This window comes from Terrapene carolina, unplaced genomic scaffold, assembly GCF_002925995.2.
Source record: "Terrapene carolina triunguis isolate 2854851 unplaced genomic scaffold, T_m_triunguis-2.0 Scaffold66, whole genome shotgun sequence".
In the NCBI taxonomy this organism is placed as follows: Eukaryota; Metazoa; Chordata; order Testudines; family Emydidae; genus Terrapene; species Terrapene triunguis.
In genome coordinates this window covers 85,089,543-85,112,799 of record NW_020664417.1, presented here as the reverse complement: position 1 = coordinate 85,112,799, position 23,257 = coordinate 85,089,543, and the positions used below count along the sequence as shown (strand labels likewise).

At 44.0% G+C, this 23,257-nt stretch overlaps 1 protein-coding gene across 1 annotated transcript in view; it reads left to right on the top strand.

The window, feature by feature from the left end:
• Positions 1-23,257, top strand: part of SH3BP2 (SH3 domain binding protein 2) — a 167,295-nt gene that overhangs the window by 81,615 nt on the left and 62,423 nt on the right. The window lies entirely within an intron of this gene.

Here is a 23,257-nt window from a genome sequence, read left to right as displayed (position 1 = left end):
AGCAGTTTTATGTTCTGCTAATGATATGATGCTTCATGTTGTAGTGGATTAGTCATAGTGACTCTCCCACATTTATTTCTGGATGATTTTCTCTATTAATTTCCTCCCATGCCACCTCCTAAGATTCCCCCCCACCCTCAGTTTTCTCAGAGGATCCAGTCATTCACTGGATTTGGTTTGTGAGAGGGGGCAGTTTATCCTGGACTCTGAAACCTCTGTAGCAGTTAACAGTGCTTATGAGAGTCTGTGATGGCTTTTGCATTGCTTGTATGATTAGCTTGTAAGCTGGAAATATCACCTAAGGGCTAGATTCATTCAGATCTTACACCACCATAGCTTTTCTGCCTTGGTAATTATGTGGCTCCATCACAACACCACTGGCCTGCTGGTTGATGTTAGGCAAATCATAGCCCTCCCCGTGCCTCAGTTTCCCCATCTCTAAAATGGGAATAATGATAGTGATCATCTTTGAGATTGAAAGATGAAAAGTGCTATATAAGAGCTAGGTAGTAGTAGTAGTAGTAGTAGTATCTTAGGACAGGTCTACACTTAAAAAGCTGCACTGTGGGGCTTTAGTAAAGATGCTGCTATACTGATGGGAGAGCTTCATGGTTCATCCACCTCTATGAGAGGTGGTAACTGTATTGTCGGAGAAGCCCTCCCATCAACAGCGCCGTCTACACTGGGTGTTAGGTCAGTATAACTGTCCCTCAGGGGTGTAGATTTTTCTGACACTCCTGAGCGACCTAGTTATACCGCTGTAAGTTTGTAGAGTAGACCTGGCCTTAGCATCACAGAGTGAGTGAGTGAGTGGCCACTTTAAGAGGGAACAGGACCAGTGTGCCTGTGACTGGGCAGCTCACCCAATTAGGTTTAAAAGAGGCACCTGGGCCTAGAGGGGAGAGATACTGTGGTGAGTCGGAGCAGCAGGAAGTTCCCTGAGGTAGGCTGCCAGACCTCCCTGGGAGGGGAGGCAATAGGAACCTGATGGGGAGGGCTTCCAGAGGGAGAACCCTGGGTGGTGGTGCTTAGTGAACAGAGCACCAAAGCTTCCTGCAGGAAGCCTTGAAACAGGAAGGAGTGAGAGGTAAAGGGGAAAAATCCCTAATTGGGGTGTAGCAGGGGCTATAGACCGGGGAAATTGGAGCTTTTGACCATTGACTGAGACCGCTTGCAGTATGGGTGATCAGCTAAGATGGAGGAGGTGATACCTCTGTTGGTAATGGTGGTGCAGCAGCAGCAGCAGACAGTTGCACTACAGCAACAGACCCAGGCTATGCTCCTGCAATTGATAGCCTGCAGAAACAGTAAGAGGTACAATTTTCTGCTCAACTGTGGTGTCAGGAGGCCCTTAGAGCAACAAGAGTGGTTGCAGAAGCAACTGGGCCCAGGGCCTCTGGGGAATTCGGCTGATGCTGGAGCGGGTAGCATGGGCCAGCTGGTCCATGGCCTGATGGTGCTGGGGTCGGAGGATGACCCAGAAACCTTCCTTTATACCAGGGGTCGGCAACCTTTCAGAAGTGGTGTGCCAAGTCTTCATTTATTCACTTTAATTTAAGGTTTCGAGTGCTAGTAAAACATTTTAATGTTTTTAGAAGGTCTCTTTCTATAAGTCTATAATATATAACTAAATGATTGTTGTATGTAAAGTAAATAAGGTTTTTAAAATGTTTAAGAAGCTTCATTTAAAATTACATTAAAATGCAGAGCCCCCCGGGCCGGTGGCCAGGACCCGGGCAGTGTGAGTGCCACTGAAAATCAGCTTGTGTTCCGCTTTTGGCACGCGAGCTGTAGGTTGCCTACCCCTGCTTCATACAGTCGAGCATGTGGTCAGTGCAGCAAGCTGGAAAGAACAGAGTTGGGAACCTTGCATAGTTAGGGTGGTCTAGGGTGACCAGATGTCCCAATTTTATAGGGACAGTCCCGATTTTTGGGTCTTTTTCTTATATAGGCTCCTATTACCCCCCACCCCCTGTCCTGATTTTTCACACTTGCTGTCTGGTCATCCTAGGGTGGTCACTCACCTTTCCCAGAAGTACCAGAATGTCTGGTGGGAATGTGTGTATGCCTGATCTCCCAGGTCTGACCGTGCCCCTTCCAGCATGACTTTGAATACATGGTGCATGCAAAATCATGCCACCTGGGGGGTGCCATTTTGAAGAGTGAGCCGTGCCACCCTGCCCCTGCGACCTCTGATGCACAGTGCTTGCAAGGTCATGCCAGTGGGGGCATGTGACAGTCTGAATCCTTATATCCACCCTTTTTTTCAAGACTATGGTAAATTTTGTACAAACTATGCCTTGCAAGGTATCATCTGAAAACTCATGACTTGCTGATCATAATTGTCCTGGTAAAATGTGTGACAACATTGTATGTAAAGTTATAAGATTCTACTCTATGATGTTACTAAGGCATATTCCAAATCTGGGGAAGCAGCCACAAACCACTTCTTCAGAGACGAAAGGCAAACTGACGCCTCAGCAAGGTGTCAATGAAATTGAATGGACCATCACCTGGTTCAGTGGCCATTCTTTGGCAGAAAAAAGTGTGAGTGAGAAGTTTACATCTTGGTAAAGAAACAGCTGCAGGTTCCCGTCCCCACAGACTTTCTGTCACCTGAACTCCAGCTGGAGAGAAGGTATAAGAATGGGGAACAGATGCCCCAAAATATTCCTCCCTTTCTCTCTACCTATGGCACCCACAACACCTGAGGAACAAAGAAACGCTTTGGGCTGAGTGAGTGATCCTGTCTGAAAGGAATTCAGCCAGTAAGACTGCTGAAGCATGAGGTGAGTGAGACTTTTGCTTTGAATTCACTTAGCCTGTTAAGTTAGGTATTAGTTGTTTCACCTTTTATTTCTTTGTAACCAATACTGACTTTTATGCCTCATTACTTATCACTTAAAATCTCTCTTTCTGTTGTTAATAAATTTGTTGTTATGGTTTTATTTAAACCAGTGTGCTTGGATTGAAGTGTTTGGGGAAACTCCACTTGAGATAACTGGATTTGTGCATATCACTTTTTATTAGTAAATGACGGATTTTATATGAGCTTGTATCATCCAGAAGAAGGATGGGCAGTGCAAGTCATACATTTTTGGAGGAAAGCCTGGGACTGGGAACTTGCTGATATTGCTCTGCAGTGTAATTCATGAGCAGCTGGCCATAGCACTCATACAGTACAACTGGGAGTGACTTATGTGCAGGAGGCTGTGTGTGAGCAGACCAGGAGTGGTAGCTCTCATAGCAAAGCAGGGTAAGGGGCACCCCAGGTGGGGGAACAGAGGGGACACAGCTGTTCAACAATCCAGATTGTACTCTGAGTAATATCACAGGGCAGAGCAGTGCACTCTTCAAAATGGCATCCCCCACCCAATACTGGACAATACTACATCTGGTTTTGTCTGAGTACCACACTCGGGACAAACCTGAGCAACAGGACTGTACAGTTTAATACTGGATGAGTTGCCTGCCTATGTATGGCATCGTTTGACAGGCGAGTCACCGGCAGCCTATTGAGCAGTAAGTGAAAAGCAGGTGGGCTCCTGTCCTGTGGTGAAGGCTGCCATCATGGATAGACTGGGACTGACCTCAGAGGTGTACTGGTGCTGTTTTGGGCCAAACCATTCCCACAGGAGGCACGACTGTGGGAAGTGGCTCAGATTATGGGACCTTGCTACCTGAGGGTTATGCACAGAGACTACTAGGTCCATAGGGAAAATCATGGACCAAGTGGTCCTGGAGCATTTTTTGAAGGTCCTTTCCAGGGGAGCCCAGAGCTGCCTTAGTGGGGGAGCCAGTCAGATGGACAGAAGCCTTCTTTGAGGCTGAAGTAGCTGAGCATGAGCAGCCTGAACAGTGACAGACTAGTGGTGGCCCCCAGGGGAGACCAGACAAGAGGATAACATGGTCTGGGGAATCGCCAAGAGGTTCTCAATGGAAGAAGAACCTGAATAGCTGAAAACAGGGTTGCATGGGAACTACCAGGGTGCTGTTCAGTCCCAACTCTAGTGGAAGCACTTCTGGGGGCAGCCAGGGAAACTGGGAAGTCCAGTGTTGTACATCAGATTCAGCAAGCCTGGGCATATTAGGTGAGTGCCCAATAATTTAGTTTGATTCCCTGGGCTGTTACAGCCAGGCTGGGGGTCTGGCTGTAATGACACTGGGGCAGAGCCATACCTGGAACCAGTCAGACTGGGGGGAGTGCCAGTAGAAGGTCTTGGAGTTAGGTTATGGGTGCACCTTTATCTGGGAAAATGGGGTGTGGCAAAGAGGATGGACTGGCACCTCCCCATACATGTCTAGCTGTGGACACAAGAAACAAGTGTCTATCTTATGACAGAGGCTGAGCTGTGGGCCCAGGGCTGGTAACTAGGCTGACCTAAGATTTAGGTGTAGACCTGGCCTGAGGCAGATTGTTACTTTCCCAGTGTCACGCAGAAAGTCTGGAGCAGAGCTAGAAATTGACTCCCAAGTCCCAGGTCAGTGCTTTAACCACAAGATCACCTTTTCTGTCTGGCAGAGGGCCAGATTGCAGTGGAGCAAGGTAGCTGCCACATCCTTTGGTGCGGGAGGTCGGAGGCCACCAGTGCACCTCTGACTGGAATGATGGCCTGGCTAGGGTGACCAGAAGAGTGTTAATTGAATGCCTTCTCTCTAGACCGCTCAACTGTAGAGATCCCAGTGGGAATTCATGCAGCTCCCTGCTACTGGAAACAGCAGGGAGTGCAGCAGTAGAAATACCGCCTGGCCACTGCCAGGGTAAATGCTTCCAGGGCATAAAGAGATTTGCTAGCAGAGGGAGGGACATGAGCACCTCCCTGTGACAACATTAGTAACTCTCATCCCAACTCCTTGTGAGTTAGGAAAACTTGATTTGTCAGGTTTAAACCTTCAATAATAGTGTGGATCTCTTTTACCAGGACGGTGGCAAAATGGCTCCGATTTAGGAAACTGAGACTGAAAGTGGCTGATTAGTCAACCAAGAACTAATGGAAACATTTACACTATTAGAGAGATCATAGGCAACAAAGCTGCCATAGGGAGACTCTGCATGCTACAGTTTCTTAATTCCATCCATGTGCCTATAAATACATGTGCTCTGCCAGTCCCTCTGTTCCATTAGACCTTTATCTGCAGTTAATCAACTCCTTGGTCCTCTGCCTGTCAGTCTTTCTACCAGCAAATTGGTAAGGTGTGTATAATGCACTTTGTATTTACACATCCAGTAAAGAAATGTGAAGCCTCTGAAGCCTTGCTGTGTCTGTTAAGTGTAATTAGGGGAGCATTAAAAAGGGAATTGAGGACAGAAGAAAATGAAGTCTTTCTTCAGAGTTCACTTTCTTTGATCTTATACTGCTGTATGTTCTGTACTAGCTTTCCACCAAATCCGGCAATGCTTACTGAAGCCATCTCTACACTGGGTTTTAAATTTTGGGAACAATTTTCAAAACCATCTTGGTATCTTAGGAACCTAATTCCAATTTATTTCCAGTGAGACTTGGTCTTCTATGTCATTTAGGCACTTTTGAAAATTGTACCCTCTAGCCCTATGTAAATTTACACCAGTCCAGCCTGTCTGCACTAGGGCTGGATACTGACTGAAAGAGTGACTTGCACTGATGTGGCCCACCTGGTTTGAAATGGATGTGCAAGTCATCACTTCTTACATCTATGCAGCCTATCTATGAATCATAGACTATCAGGGTTGGAAGGGACCTCAGGAGGTCATCTAGTCCAACCCCCTGCTCAAACAGGACCGATCTACAGACAGATTTTTACCCCAGTTCCCTAAATGGCCCCCTCAAGGATTGAACTCACAACGCTGGGTTTAGCAGGCCAATGCTATGGTCGGGGGTCTGTCCTGGTGCAGCTATGTCAATGTAGCTATACAGATGCAAACTCCCCATTGTGGTCAAGGCTCCAACTCTCATTGACTTTGCAAGTGTCAGGATTTGAAATACTTAATACTAGAGCAGGGGTCGGCAATGTTCGGCACGCGGCTCGCCAGGGTAAGCACCCTGGTGGGCCGGGCCAGTTTTATTTACCTGCTGACGCGGCAGGTTCGGCCGATCGCGGCCCCCACTGGCCGCGGTTCGCCGTCCCCGGCCAAGGGGGGCGGCGCCAGTCCTCGGCCCCTGCTGACGCGGCAGGTTCGACCGATCGCGGCCCCCACTGGCCGTGGTTGGCCGTCCCGGGCCAATGGGGGCGGCGAGAAGCGGCGCGGGCGAGCGATGTGCTGGCCGCGGCTTCTCGCCGCCCCCATTGGCCCGGGACGGCCAACCACGGCCAGTGGGGGCCGCGATCGGTCGAACCTGCCGCGTCAGCAGGTAAATAAAACTGGCCCCTTCCGCCAGGGTGCTTACCCTGGCGAGCCGCGTGCCGAACATTGCCGACTCCTGCACAAGAGGATTTGAACCAGGTGTCACACAAATGTAAAAGCTTTTATATTTAAACCCCCAGAAACAAATTAATTCTGGGCCAAGTTTTCTAAACAGGAAGATCAAGTTCTATGCACCAACATATGTGAACAACAGTGTTTATCTCTGCCCATGCAGTCACTAGGATTGAATGCACAAACTGGGTGATTTTCATGTGAAAATGGTTGGTTTGATGTTTTTAGTCACCCAATTTGCACCAGTTGGGTAGGCACACAATTGATTTCATGGGAAGTTTTTCCTGAGTAAGCAGGGCAGAATTGGATGGAAATTAAGGTGCAGTCCTGCTCCTGCATAGTGCTCAGTGGCTATCAAAGTCAATGGAAGCTGAGGCTGCTTAGTACTTTTCAGGGCTGGACCTTATAGATTGATGCACAGTGCATTGAAAAAAAACAAAAACCCAAGATTACAAACACCTGCATACAGTTTTTTTTATTCTATTCCCATTGTTGTTGTAGTGTCTGAGCTCTCCACAAAGAGATCATGGCCACCGAAAGGCCTGTGGACTAACTTTCTTCCTACTTCTCTCGAGACAATCTGGACCGTTTCTCATCCCTAGAAGCTCTTTTAGAGCTTCCCTTCATTTGGTTTAAGAAACATGTAAGATGCTTTAGAAGTTAATGATGCTTCTGCCAGAGTATGGACTGCAGCCTGTTGGCCACTTTGTACAATAATGTCCATCTCATCTCCGCACACAGAGAATGGTGGGCTGGCTGCTTAATGCAGCCAGATTTCTCTAGTAAGCCCAATAGCCTGTATTTTGAAACATCTGTGTAAGGAAGAACTCTTGACAATTATATTTATTGTAGGATTACAATACCTGTGTACAAAGATGTGCTGATGAAATATTGAAAAAGCAGAATATAAAGCAGACTAGCAATGTTAGACATTACCAGCTGGGTTGCCTGCTCAGTATAAACCAAAAAAGAAAAGACAAAATGAACACTTCTTCATCAAAGCTTATGATCAATTATGGATGATATTTTTATGAAAGTTTTGAATGCAAGGATGGGTTACGAATAATTTATTTATAATTGTCTTCAAAAAAATACATTTTAAAACAGATTTTGATGGAAAATAAAGATACCCTATGACAGGTCATTGGAAATGTGAAAAGAAATCAAAGCCATTCCAGCTATACCTAGACTCATGTTAAAAATCATGATGAATGCTGGTGAGCACAAAGAATGGAGGGAAGAGAGGCCCAGGAAACTGAACCTTTACCTTAGTCGTGTGGGCCTGTTGTAATTCGTTACAGGCAGGTTTCCAGGCAGAACTGGAGAGAACACTCCATTTCCAGGCAAGAAGAAATGTAGTCTGTGATAATTTATTTGACAAAGTTATTCCCCCAAAGTCTGAGTTTGCTCTGTGATTGATTAGCTGGATTGGCAAACTGTTCGCGAGGTGGAAGTACTGTAATTAAATATCAGTTGGATTTGTGGTTCATCATAGACGCTGCTAGGATTGATACCAACGTAGCAAACTGCGTTTACATAATGGAAAGTAAGGCTGTAAGGAAATCCCTGACTGAGTCAGCAGATGAGCCAGTATTAAAACTGGTGGGAGCCCTATTGTAGACAAGGGTGCCAGCAGGGAGAGCCATTATTACTGTTTTAGGCCTGGTCTACACTACGACTTTAATTCGGATTTAGCTGCGTTAATCCGAATTAACCCTTCACCCGTCCACACTACAGAGCCAGTTAATTCGAATTAAAGGGCACTTAAAATCGATTTCTGTACTCCACCTCGATGAGCGGAGTAGCGCCTAAATCGATTTTGTTAATTCGAATTAGGGTTAGTGTGGCCGCACACCACCGAATTACTGTGTTTAAGTTAATGGGGTAGTGTGGCCGCACACCACCGAATTAATGTGGTTAAAAACCGAATTAAGGTGCTTAGTGTGGCCACGCACAATCGAATTTATACAACCTGTTTCCCAAATTCGAATTATCTAAATTCGGATTAATCCTGTAGTGTAGACATACCCTTAGTTAAACACAGTGGCAGAAATGATTACAGCTGCCAAAGGGCTTGCACTGGTTTTAACACTTTTCAATTAATTAGTGGGGAATTTTTTAGTTTAATTGTAGGGTTGCCAACTTTTCTGATTTTTTTTTTTTTTTTTTTTTTTTAAACTGGACCCCCTGCTCTGCCTCTTCTCCCTGGGCCCTGCCCCCTGCTCTCCTCGCCCTCCCCTTATTGCTCGCTGCTCTCCCCCCTCTCCACATCCCACCCCCACCAGCAGGGCTCCTCCTGCTCCGGGGCTGGGACGCTACCTGCAGCCCCCGACACACAGCCTGCCTGCCCACGAGATGCAGGTAGGGGGCGGCCCTGCTGAGCAGGGGTTGGTGCAGGTTGGTGACCTGGCACCTCCCTGCTTGCAGTAACCGGACTTTTGGTGTCCAGTCAATACATCTGGCCGGACGCTGCCAGGTACCCCTTTTGACCAGACTTTCTGGTTGAAAACTGGACACCTTGGCAACCCTATGTCTGAGTAATTGTAAAGATTTAAAAATCAAGATTCAAACAAGTGGCTATTAAGGAGAAATTAAGTAGAGGGGTTGGCTATTATTTAAAGCATCCCAAATGTTATTGAGAAGATGAGTTCCAGGGAAGTCAGTTGTTTGTATATTTATGTAAATGTTAGCAGTTATTCATGAAGGTGGACACACATGGGATACCAGTTTGTATAACACAGTTTTACTATCCTACTTACAATTAAATACATGCCTTGCGTAAAGAATTCAAAAATACTATTCAAAGTTCTGATCTAACCCAGCACAAATAATATATCCTGGACAAAATTCCTGAGAAGGCTGCAGGCCATACACAAAAAAGAGCAATTGTCCTTCTCAGTTGCTAGGACTGTGCATGGGGATCCTTTTCAGTACTTTCTTGGCAATCCTCTCTATTCCTGTCCCAAACATGAGAGATGTTATCATGGCAGGCCTGGGACCCAGTAGAGCCACAATCTCATTGTTCAACCTACACACAACACAGAAGTAACCTAAATACATAATCGTTCACATTTTTATATCCCTTTTTTTCTTTCTGTGGATCTCAAAGTGTAACAACCATCAATTAATCTCACAATAACCCTATGAGGTATGGAAGTATCATTCCCTTTTTACAGATGTGGAGATTGAGGCCTAGAAAGATTAAGTAAATTGACCACGGTCACACAAAACTTGTGCCAGAGCTAGTTAGAGTCCAGAACTTTCAGTCCCATATTGTAACCATATGATCATCTTCACCAGTGATCTATAATTAGTTTTTCTTTTAGCAATTCATGCTGCATTATGTTTTGTATTTTTACTTGTAATAATTAAAGCTGGTGTGATAATTTGTAAATATAATTTTAATTCAATGTAATGGTTGAATACTAGGTCCATTTATTGGATGTTGAATTGTGCAAGTACAAAAACTAAATGATGCGAAAGGCCCACTACTATCGTGGTTAGATGCTGTGTACTGGTGCATGATATTTATTTTGCACTCCCATTGATTTAATATTCTAATATTATTTGTCTTATTTTAAAATAAAGGCTTTTTCAAAGTAATTTTAAACCCCCTCACCCCCCATGCAAAGAATAGTTCCTGCACACAGTTTTATAACTGACTGCATTCTGTGACATGGACAAATATTTTCGATTCCTTCATATACTAATGTGAAAGTGAGACTAAAGGTCCAATCCTGCTTGTAGTCAAATCAATGGCTAAACTACCATAAAACTTCAGTGAGAGCAAGACCTGGCACTAGTACACTAGTCAACAACATTATTGCTTATAAGACTAACACTTTTTGGCTTGAAAAGCTAAATCAACTATTAGAATATATGAATAATCAAGATGCAGCTGTCAGGGGAGAAATCATTTACATGTCTGACATGTTTAACTAAACAAATGCTACAAGGTATGTCTTAAAATATTGTATTTATAGTTAGAAGCACAATTTATGCAACATACACTCTTTAATGTTACAAAGTGAGCTATCTGCATGGGTATTTAATTAACATTAGAGAGGGCAGGGGACAGAGTGCATAAAGCATACCTTTCAATCTGGTTCAAAGACCCCAAATGAGAGGGACCCACAATTTGAAACAGGAAGCCTGTAATGCTGTGGTATTCCTTCCTTTAGTGTGAATAACTCTGTAACATCAGTTTCATTATCCTGTATTTCTGATCCACAATAAAAGTGGACACCAGATTTGTGGGGAAAGTAGATGACTTTGAGACTAAAATGAGCCATGTCCTCAGGAGCGCCGCCAGCTTTTCTGCTGCCCTAGGTGGCGGAAGGTCCCGCCCCAAAATGCCGCCCCCCACAGAGGAGGCGGAAGGTCCCGCCGCCGAAATACCACCGCGGTCGCTGCCCCCCCAAATTGTAGCGCCCTAGGCAACCGCCTAGGTGGCCTAATGGGTTGCGCCGGCCCTGTATGTCCTTCAAAAGAAGGTACAGCTGAGAGGTACGTCAGTGAGCAGGACTATATATTTTTTTATCATAGTGCAATATAAATAATCATAAAGGGCCAAATTGTGCACTGCTCAGGGCACATTCCAGTCTCATCAAGTCACTGAAGCTCAGATCCTCAAAGGTATTTATCTTCCTAACTCCCATTGAACTCAATAGAAGTTAGGTGCTTAATTACCTTCAAGGATATGAGCCCATGAGTCTGTCCATTGACTTCAGATGGTGCAATATCAGGCAACTCCGTTTGGAGGCGGGCAAAAATTTCAAACTTTATTAGGAGCAGAATGAGTCCTGGAGTTGTTTACTGATTTCAGTGAGTTTTACCTGAGCAGGAATTGAGGAACAAATCCTACTTTCTCTTCTGTGGTTGCACGTGACTCCCAACTTGGGTCAGAGGAGGAGGCCCCAGTACCAAGCCCAGTTTCCAAGACTTGGCTCAGCAGAAAGGATTTAGCCCTGTGTGTGGACTGCCGGATTTAGCCCAATAATACACTGCGTTCTTCACGCCTTTAATCTGAGGATCTCAAAGTACTTTACAAGCAATAACAAATTAAACTTTGCAACTCCCCTGTGGGGTAGAGTAGGGAGAAGTAAAATACACTTTATGCTGAAAGTATGTGGTTGCTCCATCATGTTCGGAAAAATAAATTGCAATCATCTTATTTTTTTTCCCCCTGGCTATGCCTCAGCGTTAGCAGAAGGAACAAAGATCTATGACTAAACAAAATGAGGACTGAGAAACCTGTGGCCTATAGTTAGAGACGGGTGAGATTTGAACTTTGAAACTCAGACCCACCTTAATTTTACAAGTATCAGGGGGTAGCCGTGTTAGTCTGTATCCACAAAAACAACGAGGAGTCTGGTGGCACCTTAAAGATTAACAGATTTATTTGGGCATAAGCTTTTGTGGGTAAAAAATCCACTTAATTTTACACTATCCCTTATACCCTATATATCATACTATATTGCCTTACCAGAGCCTCAGTAGCTCAAACATCCTATGATGTTATCTTACTATTAACTGCCTGCTTCTCATGGAAATTGGATGCCTTGAGGGCACTGGGTAATAATAAGGCTTTTGTTGATTATTGTAATGTTCTGGCATTCTGTGGTGTGCAGTGACCTAGCACACTGGGGCAGGCTGGCAAGAAACAGCAGGTTGGCATTCTTCCTACTGCATCCTCATCTGACTTCGCTTTGTGATACAAACAATGGTTGTAGTGTCAAAGTTATTCCTTAGAATTCCACTAGCCTTTCTGTGTTTATTTTGTTCTGTATTGTCCTTGTTTGTGCCTTTAGACCATAAGAGGAATGGATTCTGTTCCTTGTTTGACTAATATTAGCTATCTAAATGTTATGTACATTTATGATGCTAGAGAGATAATAAAATTGCCTGTCAGTGGTAAGTCATGAATAATGGTTACCTCTTATTTTCCTAACCCAATTCCAGTCTAAAAAATTTAGCCACAGGCACTGTTACAGATGGGCCTGTGATATAGAATTAGCCTGGATAAATTTGCTTGGAAAATATTGCTCTTGAAATATTCTTGCAGGTCTCAAGTCAGGGACTTCTGTCAGTCCTGATTCGCTATGTCAGACACAGTCACTGTTACTGAGTATGTGCTCTTCTGAATCGCACTGAACAGTACGATACAGTTTCCCTGATGAGACAACACTGCCTTGTTTGTTTTAGTCATGTGTTTTGCTTATTAGCTGAATTCTTGGCACATTTTTTGGACAGATGTCTACACTTGTTACAAACCCAAGGCTGTCTTTGGGCTTCTGGTTGTTAGGTTTGGCTTTTTAGGAACTTAGAGCTTCCTTCATTTATTGTCTGAAAGAGGGTCCAGGCCCTTCTTGGTGACTTGCTTATCCCTTACCATCAAGAAAGTTTGATGAGGAAAACAGAACTTTCTCACCCGTACAGTTGGCATCTCTAGGTCAGAATTTAGGGTACAGGACAGTTCAGCTCAGTCTCTGTGCCCACTGCACAGATATTTCTGAGAAGCTTTTGACCTGACTGATGCTGAGATTCAGGTTTAAGCCTGTACACTACACTTCCAGTATTGATCCAAATCTTTCAAACTATGCATTCAAAGCACAGGAGTCAGCACAGGATCTAATCTTGCAGAAGTTTCTAATGCTTCTTCTGAACCCAATTCAGCTCCTGTTGAAGTCAGTGGCAAAAATCTCATTGGATTCAATGAGTGCTGGATTGGGCCCTGTGTGAGCAATGGACTTAACATGGCAGCTCAGGTGTTAGGAACCAATTAAATCAGCAAGCAAGCTTATCAGATGGCTGCAGAAATATCCATCCATGCTCTTTTGTAATAATGCGGAAACTGTTTATAATGTATATTGACGGCTTCATTTGTCCCTCTAATCCTATTACTCACTAGATTTCCCCCATCTGAATCCTCCTTTCCAGTCAAAACATAATTATCTTCTTCCTCCTCTGCTTCTAGCTTCATTTTCTCCAGCTCAAACTTTTGCTGTACCGTTAGCTGTACCAGAGTCACTGATTTTGTTTTATCCTTTCCATCTTGGTCCTTTTTTTCATTCTTTTTTCCTCATTCACACATGGAATGACTTTCCTGAACAGATCCATAAGGCTGCTACCCTCCTCATAAGGAGCTCCTTCTTCAGCTCCTTTCAAGAACCTCCTCTATGGTGACTGCTACCAGAAATTAGCAAACTAGGACATAAGCAGGAATAGTTTATATTATTTTTATTTTAAAAAATCTACTTGTATTAAATTGTATATATTCTGATTGCATCCATCTCCCAGATCTCTTGTAGGTTGCTTGGATTTCTAGGTCCTGTCCTGCAAGCAATTACTCATATATACTTAATTTTATACAAGTTTGTGGGGAGGTATAGCTCAGTGGTTTGAGCATTGGCCTGCTACACCCAGGGTTGTGAGTTCAATCCTTGAGGGGGGGCCATTTAGGGAACTGGGGTAAAAAAATCTGTCTGGGGATTGGTCCTGTTTTGAGCAGGGGGTTGGACTAGATGATCTCCTGAGGTCCCTTCCAACCCTGATATTCTATGAAGTCTCATTGACTTTAGTGGAACTACTTCCATGTGTAAAGCCAGGAATATGTCCAACTTCAGGATTGAGACCATAGACTGTAAGCTCTTTTGTGCAGGCACCAGGTCTTCCTATGCCCATTAGAGCCTAAAATTTTTATTAAGATGTTTAAAAAAAAAAAAAGAACAGTACAGAGTTTAAGCGTAGAAGTTTCTGGTTATCAGGGAATCACATACAGATTATCAAGGGGTGTGAAATTCGGTTTAAGATCGGGTGGCATAAGGAATACATAATCTGCAATATCCCCGATTGGGGGTAAAAGGTTGATGGGTCAAAGTACAGACATTGAGATATGAGGGCATAAAGTTCAAATAATGGCTATGTTCGGGTGTGGAGTATAATGAGTGGATACAATGATGAGCATGGGTTGACCCTCATTTGGTGAGATTTAATGTTCAGTGAGTTTATGGTTCCAGTTCATATGGTCCAACAGACAAAGTCTTTTGGTCCCTTTCTCGTAGTCAAAAAGCGATGTCACTCTGGCTCACGCCTCCTGGTACTGTCGGTGACGTGTTCGATGTAGATGTCCCTGGACCATCGGATGGTGTCTGAGACCATGAGGCGCCACATGAGCCGTGCGTAGCGTTGACCGATTCTGCAGGTCCGTAGCACATGCTCGTTGCAGGGGTCCCAGGCGCCCAGGGCTCCGACTATTGAAATATAAATACTAAGTCGTTAGTTCTTCTCTTGGTTCTCATGTTGATTCTTTTCCAGTGTTTTTTCCAGTAGTTTTTTCTTTATATTAAATAGAATCGTAAGACTGGAAGGGACTTTGAGCAGTCATCTAGTCCAGGCCCCTGCACTCATGGCAGGACTAGTATTATCTATATTTTAATGAAGATGAATTACCGAGGAGAGAGGGACAGATGAAAATACATCAGCCAGTGCAACCATAGAGTTATGCATTAATTCTTAGCGGTGATATAGCATGTTATGTATTCACAGTGCTTCACAGGCATGCAAGTGTCCTTGCAACACTTCTGTGGGATAAGTATTTCTTTACAAATGGGAAAAGTGAGACACAAAGGGTGAAATCCACTATTGGTTTGAAGGGCCACTACATGGGGCAGTACAACACCCTGACACCCCACATGATTAGATGGTGGTGTGGCCATATCGGAGTGCCTGTGCCTTTTAGCATATTGTGGAAATAGTCTCTGTGCCAGGCCTTCATAGGCCAGTATTAAAGATCACTTTGGAATGGAGTTGGGGTGGAGCGTGGGGGTCAGGAGGGCCAGCGTATCCGACTCAGGGAAGCTGCAACTGCTACTCCAGCACAGAATATGTGGATTGATGCTGCAGGGAGACTGGCAGCAGTTCTGTGGTATGAGGCTAGCATGCTCCTTCTTGCAGGCTCCACAGACACATTTCAGTGGAATTAAAATACATTCATTCACTTCCCTTTGCATGACACAGTGGACAGATGTCTCTCTCAGTGTGCACACCCAGTGCCCACAGAAAAAGTATGGCACAAGTTCCTAGGTATTTCCAGGTCTACAGCCAGGATACTCAGGACAAGATGCAGACATAGCCACCTAACAGCATTCAGGTCCCCTTATCCTCTCACCCCCAGTAAATGGAGTCCACTTCATTCCCCATTTGTACCCTTCATTAGCATATTGAGTCCACTCCATTCTTCGCAGATTGAGATTTTCAGACTCCCAAAATATATGGATGTCCAATTCTTACTAATCTTAATGAGAATTATGTGTCCAAATCCCTTTAGGTGGCTTTGAAAACCTCAGCCATTAAATCTCCTAGTGTTCGTGCTTTATAAGCACAAACACAAGCTAAACACCACTTGTTCTGAAAGGCCTTATCCCTTTCTTTGGCTTGAATTCACACCCAGCAATCCTGCTGGTGTAAGATAACACAAAGGTTTTGTTTACACTAACCGTAGTTTCCTATTGGAAACTTTGCAGCTACAAAGGTTGTATCACTTTGACAGCATGAAAATAATTTACTCAGCAGTAGACTGGAATTATGATGTTTTCCATAACTCTGTACTTTTTTTGTAACAGAATGGAAAGAGTGGGAGGAGATCACAGTATGACGTGGTCTACTCAGATTATTAAATACATGGAGGGGTTTATCAGAGGATTATTAGTATTTGGAATTCTCTATCCCTGCAGATACTGGTAAAATCCACTTACTTGGATTCAAAATGGGAAAAGAACAATGAGACCAGTTTCCTTGAGGGGGTATGAATAGGGATAAGTGTTTAACTGTTGTGTTTCTTGATCACATGCACAGGGTTAAATTGACCACTGCATTTTGGGTGGGGAAGAAATCTTCCTCTGATGTACCTGGCAGAAACTCTGCTGTTTTCCCACCTTTCTTTGGAGGACTGAACAGGAATTATCAGATAAGATCAGGTGGTCACACCCCATGCTATCAATTTCCAGCCCTTGCAGCAGTTGGTCTTGGTCCTTCCTGTCTGTTCTCATGTGTGTACTCACCAGCAATGGCTTGCCCAGTGCCATCCTGTTAAACAAGGACAGTAATTAATTGTATGCATAGGCTCACTTGACTTGCCAAAGCCTTTCACTGCTGCACAGGAAAAGTGCTGAAAAGAGGAGATACAGACCTCATTTAGACTAGGGTGACCAGATAGCAAGTGTGAAAAATCAGGGTGAGGGGTAATAGGCACCACCTGTATAAGACAAAACCCTGAATATTGGGACTGTTCCTATAAAATTGGGACATCTGGTCACCCTAATTTAGACATACCTTAGTGAATGGAAATTCCCAGCTAAAACCCATGTGCACAATAAATTGCTCTTCCCTTCATCTAAATTTCTGTTTATGCACATATTTCAAATACCCTTCCCTCCATCCCCCCAAACACTTTAGATAAACAAGGCTGTACAATTTTTGCATTTGCTCCCCTGCTGTTTTATTGGCTGACTGAATCTCCTGTGTCAAGCTCAGTAGTGTGGATAATAAGGGCCAAATTATAGATTCATAGATGTCAAGGCCAGAAGGGGTCATTGTGATCATAGTCTAACCTTCTGTATAACACAGGCCATAGAGCTTCCCCAAAATAATTCCCAGAGCAGATCTTTTAGAAAAAATCCAATCTTGATAGATGAATTAAGGCTGCTTCAGCAGAGGCACCTTAGAATATAGGCAGGAGAGAGGGAGCCTATTCCCTGTATGGGAGCAGCCCATAATTTGGCTCTAAATGTCTGGCAGCTGCTGCCGCCAGCAGCACTAATGACCCCAGAAGTGCCATGTTCCCATCGCCCTACACCCAGGACTGCCATGGACATGGTGAAGGTGGAGAGGGAAACACTGGCTTCTGGCCACATGCTATACAAGTGCAGAAAGTCCTCACAGCTGCAGGATGTATCATGATTTACAAAGGCACAATGCCTCCAGTCATCCCTACTTTGGGGGCACACTTTATTCCCCTCCCCGAACTGCTCAGCCTCTGCAGAGCCATTATTGAGCCCTAAAAGAGATTGACTTAAATTAACTGCAATATGTTTCAGTATTAGTGTAATTAGTGTGAGACTAAAGGTGATATGTATCAGAGGGGTAGCTGTGTTAGTCTGTAACCACAAAAACAACTAGGAGTCCGGTGGCACCTTAAAGACTAACAAATTTATTTGGGCATAAGCTTTCATGGGTAAAAAACCCACTTCTTAAGATGCATGGAGTGAAAATTACAGATACAGGCATAAATATACTGACACATGAAGAGAAGGGAGTTACCTTACAAGTGGAGAACCAGACAGGGCCAATTCAATCAATTCACTCCCAATAATTGATGAGGAGGTGTCAATACCAAGAGGGGGAAAATTGCTTTTGTAGTGAGCCAGCCTCTCCCAGTCCCTATTCAAGCCCAAATTAATGGTGTTAAATTTGCAAATGAATTGTAGCTCAGCAGTTTCTCTTTGAAGTCTGTTTTTGAATTTTTTTGTTGAAGGATGGCTACTTTTAAATCAGTTATTGAATGTCCAGGGAGACTGAAGTGTTCTCCTACTGGCTTTTGTATGTTACCATTCCTGATGTCTGATTTGTGTCCATTTATTCTTTTGCGTAGAGACTGTCCGGTTTGGCCAACGTACATGGCAGAGGGGCATTGCTGGCACATGATGGCATATATCACATTAGTAGATATCCAGGTGAATGAGCCCCTGATGGTGTGGCTCATGTGGCTGGGTCCTCTGATGGTGTCGCTAGAGTAGATACGGGGACAGAGTAAGCAACGGGGGTTGTTCCAGGATTGGTTCCTGGGTTAGTGTTTCTGTGGTGTGGTGTGTAGTTGCTGGTGAGTATTTGCTTCAGGTTGGGGGGCTGTGTGTAAGCGAGGACTGGCCTGTCTCCCAAGGTCTGTCAGAGTGAGGGATCATATTCCAGGATAGGTTGTAGAACGTTGATGATGTGCTGGAGAGGTTTTAGCTGGGTGCTGTACATGATGGCCAGTGGTGTTCTATTATTTTCCTTGTCGGGCCTGTCCTGTAGTAGGTGACTTCTGGGTACCCGTCTCGCTCTGTCTATCTGTTTCCTCACTTCCTCAGGTCGGTACTGTAGTTTTAAGAATTCTTGATAGAGATCTTGTAGGTGTTTGTCTCTGGAGCAAATGCGATTGTATCTTAGGGCTTGGCTGTAGACAATGGATCGTGTGATGTGTCCTGGACGGAAGATGGAGGCATGTAGGTAAGTATCGCAGTCAGTAGGTTTCCGGTATAGGGTGGTGTTTATGTGACCATCACTTATTTGCACTGTAGTGTCCAGGAAGTGGATCTCTTGTGTGGACTGGTCCAGGCTGAGGTTGATGGTGGGGTGGAAATCGTTGAAATCCAGGTGGAATTCTTCAAGGGCCTCCTTCCCATGGGTCCATATGATGATGTCATCAATGTAGCACAAGTAGAGTAGGGGTGCTAGGGGATGAGAGCTGAGGAAGCATTGTTCTAAGTTAGCCATAAAAATGTTGGCATACTGTGGGGCCATTCTGGAACCCATAGCAGTGCCGCTGACTTGAAGGTATAAGTTGTCCCCAAATCTGAAATTGTTGTGGGTGAGGACAATGTCACAAAGTTCAGTCACCAGGTGTGCCATGGTCTCATCAGGGATACTGTTTCTGACAGCTTGTAGTCCATCCTCGTGTGGCATATTGGTGTAAAGAGCTTCTACATCCATGGTGGCCTGGATGGTGTTTTCAGGAAGATCACCAATGCATTGTAGTTTCCTCAGGAAGTTGGTGGTGTCTCGAAGATAGCTAGGAGTGCTGGTAGCGTAGGGTCTGAGGAGAGAGTCCAAATAGCCAGATAATCCTGCTGTGGTGCCAATGCCTGAGATGATGGGGCGTCCAGGTGTTGGGGCTGACCGCAAATTACCTTTGGCTGTTGTTACAGAATGGTTTGGGGGGAGCTAGTAGTGAACTGGCTTTGCAAGCCAGTCCGGCCGGTCAGCCACTCGACTGGATAAACAAGAAAAGAGATAAGGAAGGCCGGAGAGTGAGTGTGGGAATAGAGAGCAGTTATGTTTCCTGCCAGAGCCTGCTTATGGATGAATACGTCCCTCCTTAGAAGGAAATTATGATAAGAGCAGCTATGAGAATTGCTTTAGATGAACAGTCTCACCTGCAGACCCTGGCCTTGTGAGTGCCCAGGAATTCCCCACGCTGGAGCAGTGCCTGCTACAAACCCCCAAGGACAAGGCTGGAGGGTCCGGGACTGTCCGTAGCAGAAGGGGCATAAGCATTGATTCTTGCTTGCTTGCTGGAAAGCACACATTTAGTAATGTGTGAAGGCTGGGAGCTTATTATACTTTGGCAATAAAACCGGTTATACTTATGCACCTGATTTGGTATCATTGAGTGTATCCGAACCCCCCCACCCCTTTGGCTTGACACTAGGGTTTCCAGGTTTATGGATCTTGGGTAGCAGATAGAATACCCCAGTCGGGGCTCTAGAGGTGTCTGTGTAGATTTGTTCCTGTGATATAGCAGGGAGTTTCTTGAGCAGATGGTGTAGTTTCTTTTGGTACTCCTCAGTGGGATCGGAGGATAGCTGCCTGTAGAATGTGGTGTTGGAGAATTGCCTGGCAGCCTCCTGTTCATAATCTGACCTGTTCATTATGACTACAGCACCTCTTTTGTCAGCCCCTTTGATAATAATGTCAGAGTTCAGAGGGATAGCTGTGTTAGTCTGGATCTGTAAAAAGCAACAGAGTCCTGTGGCACCTTTAAGACTAACAGATGTATTGGAGCATAAGCTTTCGTGGGTGAATACCCACTTCGTCAGACGCATGCCTGACAGAGTTGTTTCTGAGGCTGTGGATGGCGTTGCATTCTGTACGGCTGAGGTTATGGGGCAAGTGATGCTGTTTGTTCACAATTTCAGCCTGTGCACGTCTGCGGAAGCACTCTATGTAGAAGTTCAGTCTGTCATTTCGACCGTCAGGAGGAGTTCACACACTTCTTCTTCTTGTAGTGTTGGTAGGAGGGTTCCTGAGGTCAGTGCACTGTTCAGTGGTGTGTTGAAAATATTCCTTGAGTCGGAGACGGCGAAAGTAGGCTTCCAGATCACCACAGAACTGTATCATTTTCGTGGGGGTAGTGGGGCAGAAAGAGTCCCCGACACAGGACAGACTCTTCCGCCAGGCTAAGTGTGTGGTTAGATAGATTAACAATATTGTTGGGTGAGTTAAGGGTACCACTGTTGTACCCCCTGTGGCATGAAGGAGTTTAGATCGTTTACTGTCCTTTTTCCTCTGTAGAGAAGTAAAGTGTGCATTGTAAATGGCTTGTCTTGTTTTTGTAAAGTCCAGCCACGTGGAAGTTTGTGTGGAATGTTGGTTTTGTATGACAGTCTCCAGTTTTGAGAGCTCATTCTTGTTAAAGGTGATGTGTCCAATGAACACAGAAGAAATACTCTATATGCAAATATTTGTTCTTATTTTATCTATTTATCTTTGTACCTGAGAGCCTTTTCCTGCCTCTTTAGGGCTTTGATTAACACAACTACACAACATCTTTACATTTAAAATATTTCTATTTTTAAAAGCTAAATGTATGTTTCTTGGAGGAACAGTTAGTATCTTCATACATCCACAAAGCAAATATTCTTTACATATATTATAGTTGCATTCAGAGGCTCCAATCAAGATCAGAGCCTCTCTGGGCTGGTTTTCTTGAAGTTTTGTTTCTGTGATTTCAGTTGCAATATATTCCCAAATGGTGACAGAAACTAACCTAAGCAGAAGGAAATTAAAGCAATACTGGCTGTAAGTCCATCTTAGCATGATAGAGTGCTCATCACCTGAGAAATTCTTGAGATGCAAAGTATCTTTCAGATTCAAATTACCAACCTACTCAAGAATCTGAAAACTGGGAATGTGTTAGTATCACAACATAATCTCAGCTGTTCAAAGGACATTAAAATGTCATACTGTGTTTGTCTTGCACTTCCCTGACAAATTTTATTTTCAATCAGAATATTAATTTGAGGTTTGACATAAATGGCTCATCTTCTTGAAAATGAACATGCTTTAAAATATAATCATAGGGAATTTTACAGAATGGTTGTTATGAGTGTAAAAAAATATAGCAGCTTTGAAATACTTTTGCATTGTGCTTGAAATTCCACCCAGTGCAGAGGGCTTATTCCAGGCTCTCCACACCACTTAAGCCTCCGATTTAAGAACTAGGACCCAGACCCTGCAAAGACTTAGGCCTGGTCTACATCTATAATTTAGATAAATCTAGTTATGTCACTCAAGGATGTGGAAAAATTCACACCCCCAAGAGCGGTAGTTTAACCAATCTAAGCTCTGGTGTAGACACTGCTAGGTCAACAGAAGAATTATTCCATCAACCTAGTCTACCATTTATTGAGGGGGTGGATTTACTACAGCAATGGAAAACCCCCTTCTGTTGCTGTATTAAGTGTCTACGCTACATTGCTAGAGAGGCATAGCTGCAGCACTGCAGCTGTGCCAATGAACCACTTGAAGTTTGGACTGGAACTTTATAAGCGAGTAGTCCCCTTAAAGTGAATAGGATTATTTAGGCTTAAAGTTAAGCATGTGCATAAGTGTTTGCAGGATTGGGGTCTAAATGCCAACCTCACTGAAGTCAATGACAAAACCCCTTTAGACTACTCTGGGCTAGGATTTTGTCTCTAAGGGCTTAAGTGGTGTGGGCAGCTTTGCAGGGTCATCTGCAGTGGAGCGAATGTCAACTTTTAAAACATTCAAAAGAATGGAAATGGGGAAAAATGTAAGTTTTTCATCTACTATGATACAGCTGCACTCTGTGTTGTACATCCTAAAACTAAAGTCAGTTATTATTAGAGTGTAAAAGTTAGTGTACAGAATTGAGAGCCATGAACTCTTATATTCAAATCCCATCTCTGACAATGACTTGCTGTGTGGCCATCACCACTTAGTATACAACTTTCAAAAGCCCTTAAATGGCTTAGGAGCCTAAAGTCCCATTTTCAAAAAGTGACTTAGAGACCGATTTTTATCTAAAGATGCAGACAAGTGCCTACTGCAGTGGAAAAAAACAGTAAAGTTTTTAAAAATGGGGGGGGGGAGAACAAAATACAATGAGAAAATGCATTTTGTTTCAAGTTTTTCATTGAAAACTTAAAAACCTGAAATTTTTTGAATGAAACTTTGTATGAAAATTTTAAAAAACTGAACAGCTCAAGTGCATTTATTAAACCAGATTACAGATGTGTTTATTAAACTGTGATAATACCTTTTCCTCCTTTATTTTACAGATGGGGAACTGAGGCATAGATAAATTTAGCCCCTGCAAAAATGTATGCATGTTTCACTTCAGATATGTGGGATGTCCTAGTGGATTCAAGCTAAACACATGATTTCATTGGGATTCCTCACCACAAGTGTGTAAATGTATCTTTGAAAGCTCAGACCCTATGTGACAGCAAGATAGTGACAGAGCTGGGACTAGACTCCAGAAATCCTTGCTCCTGCTTGGGCCTTTCCTCATCTCTCTTTAATAGCGATAATGCCCACACCAAAACAAAAGCTCATTTACCACTGGGGTGCAAAGTGATGCAGGGGCCGATCAAGACAAAAACCATCACGATCTGCTGCTGGCTTCAAAACAAGTAGTAACAAATAAACCCTGGCGTGCTTACAAGTAAATGATGGGCTCACTAGAGGGGGGAAAAAAAACCACTTATTTATATGGGGCTAATAATTCACCCTCAGATTGGAGTTTGCAGTCCCAACCTCCTTCAGACCTGCGCACTGTCACTCCTGGGCCCGCCTCACCAC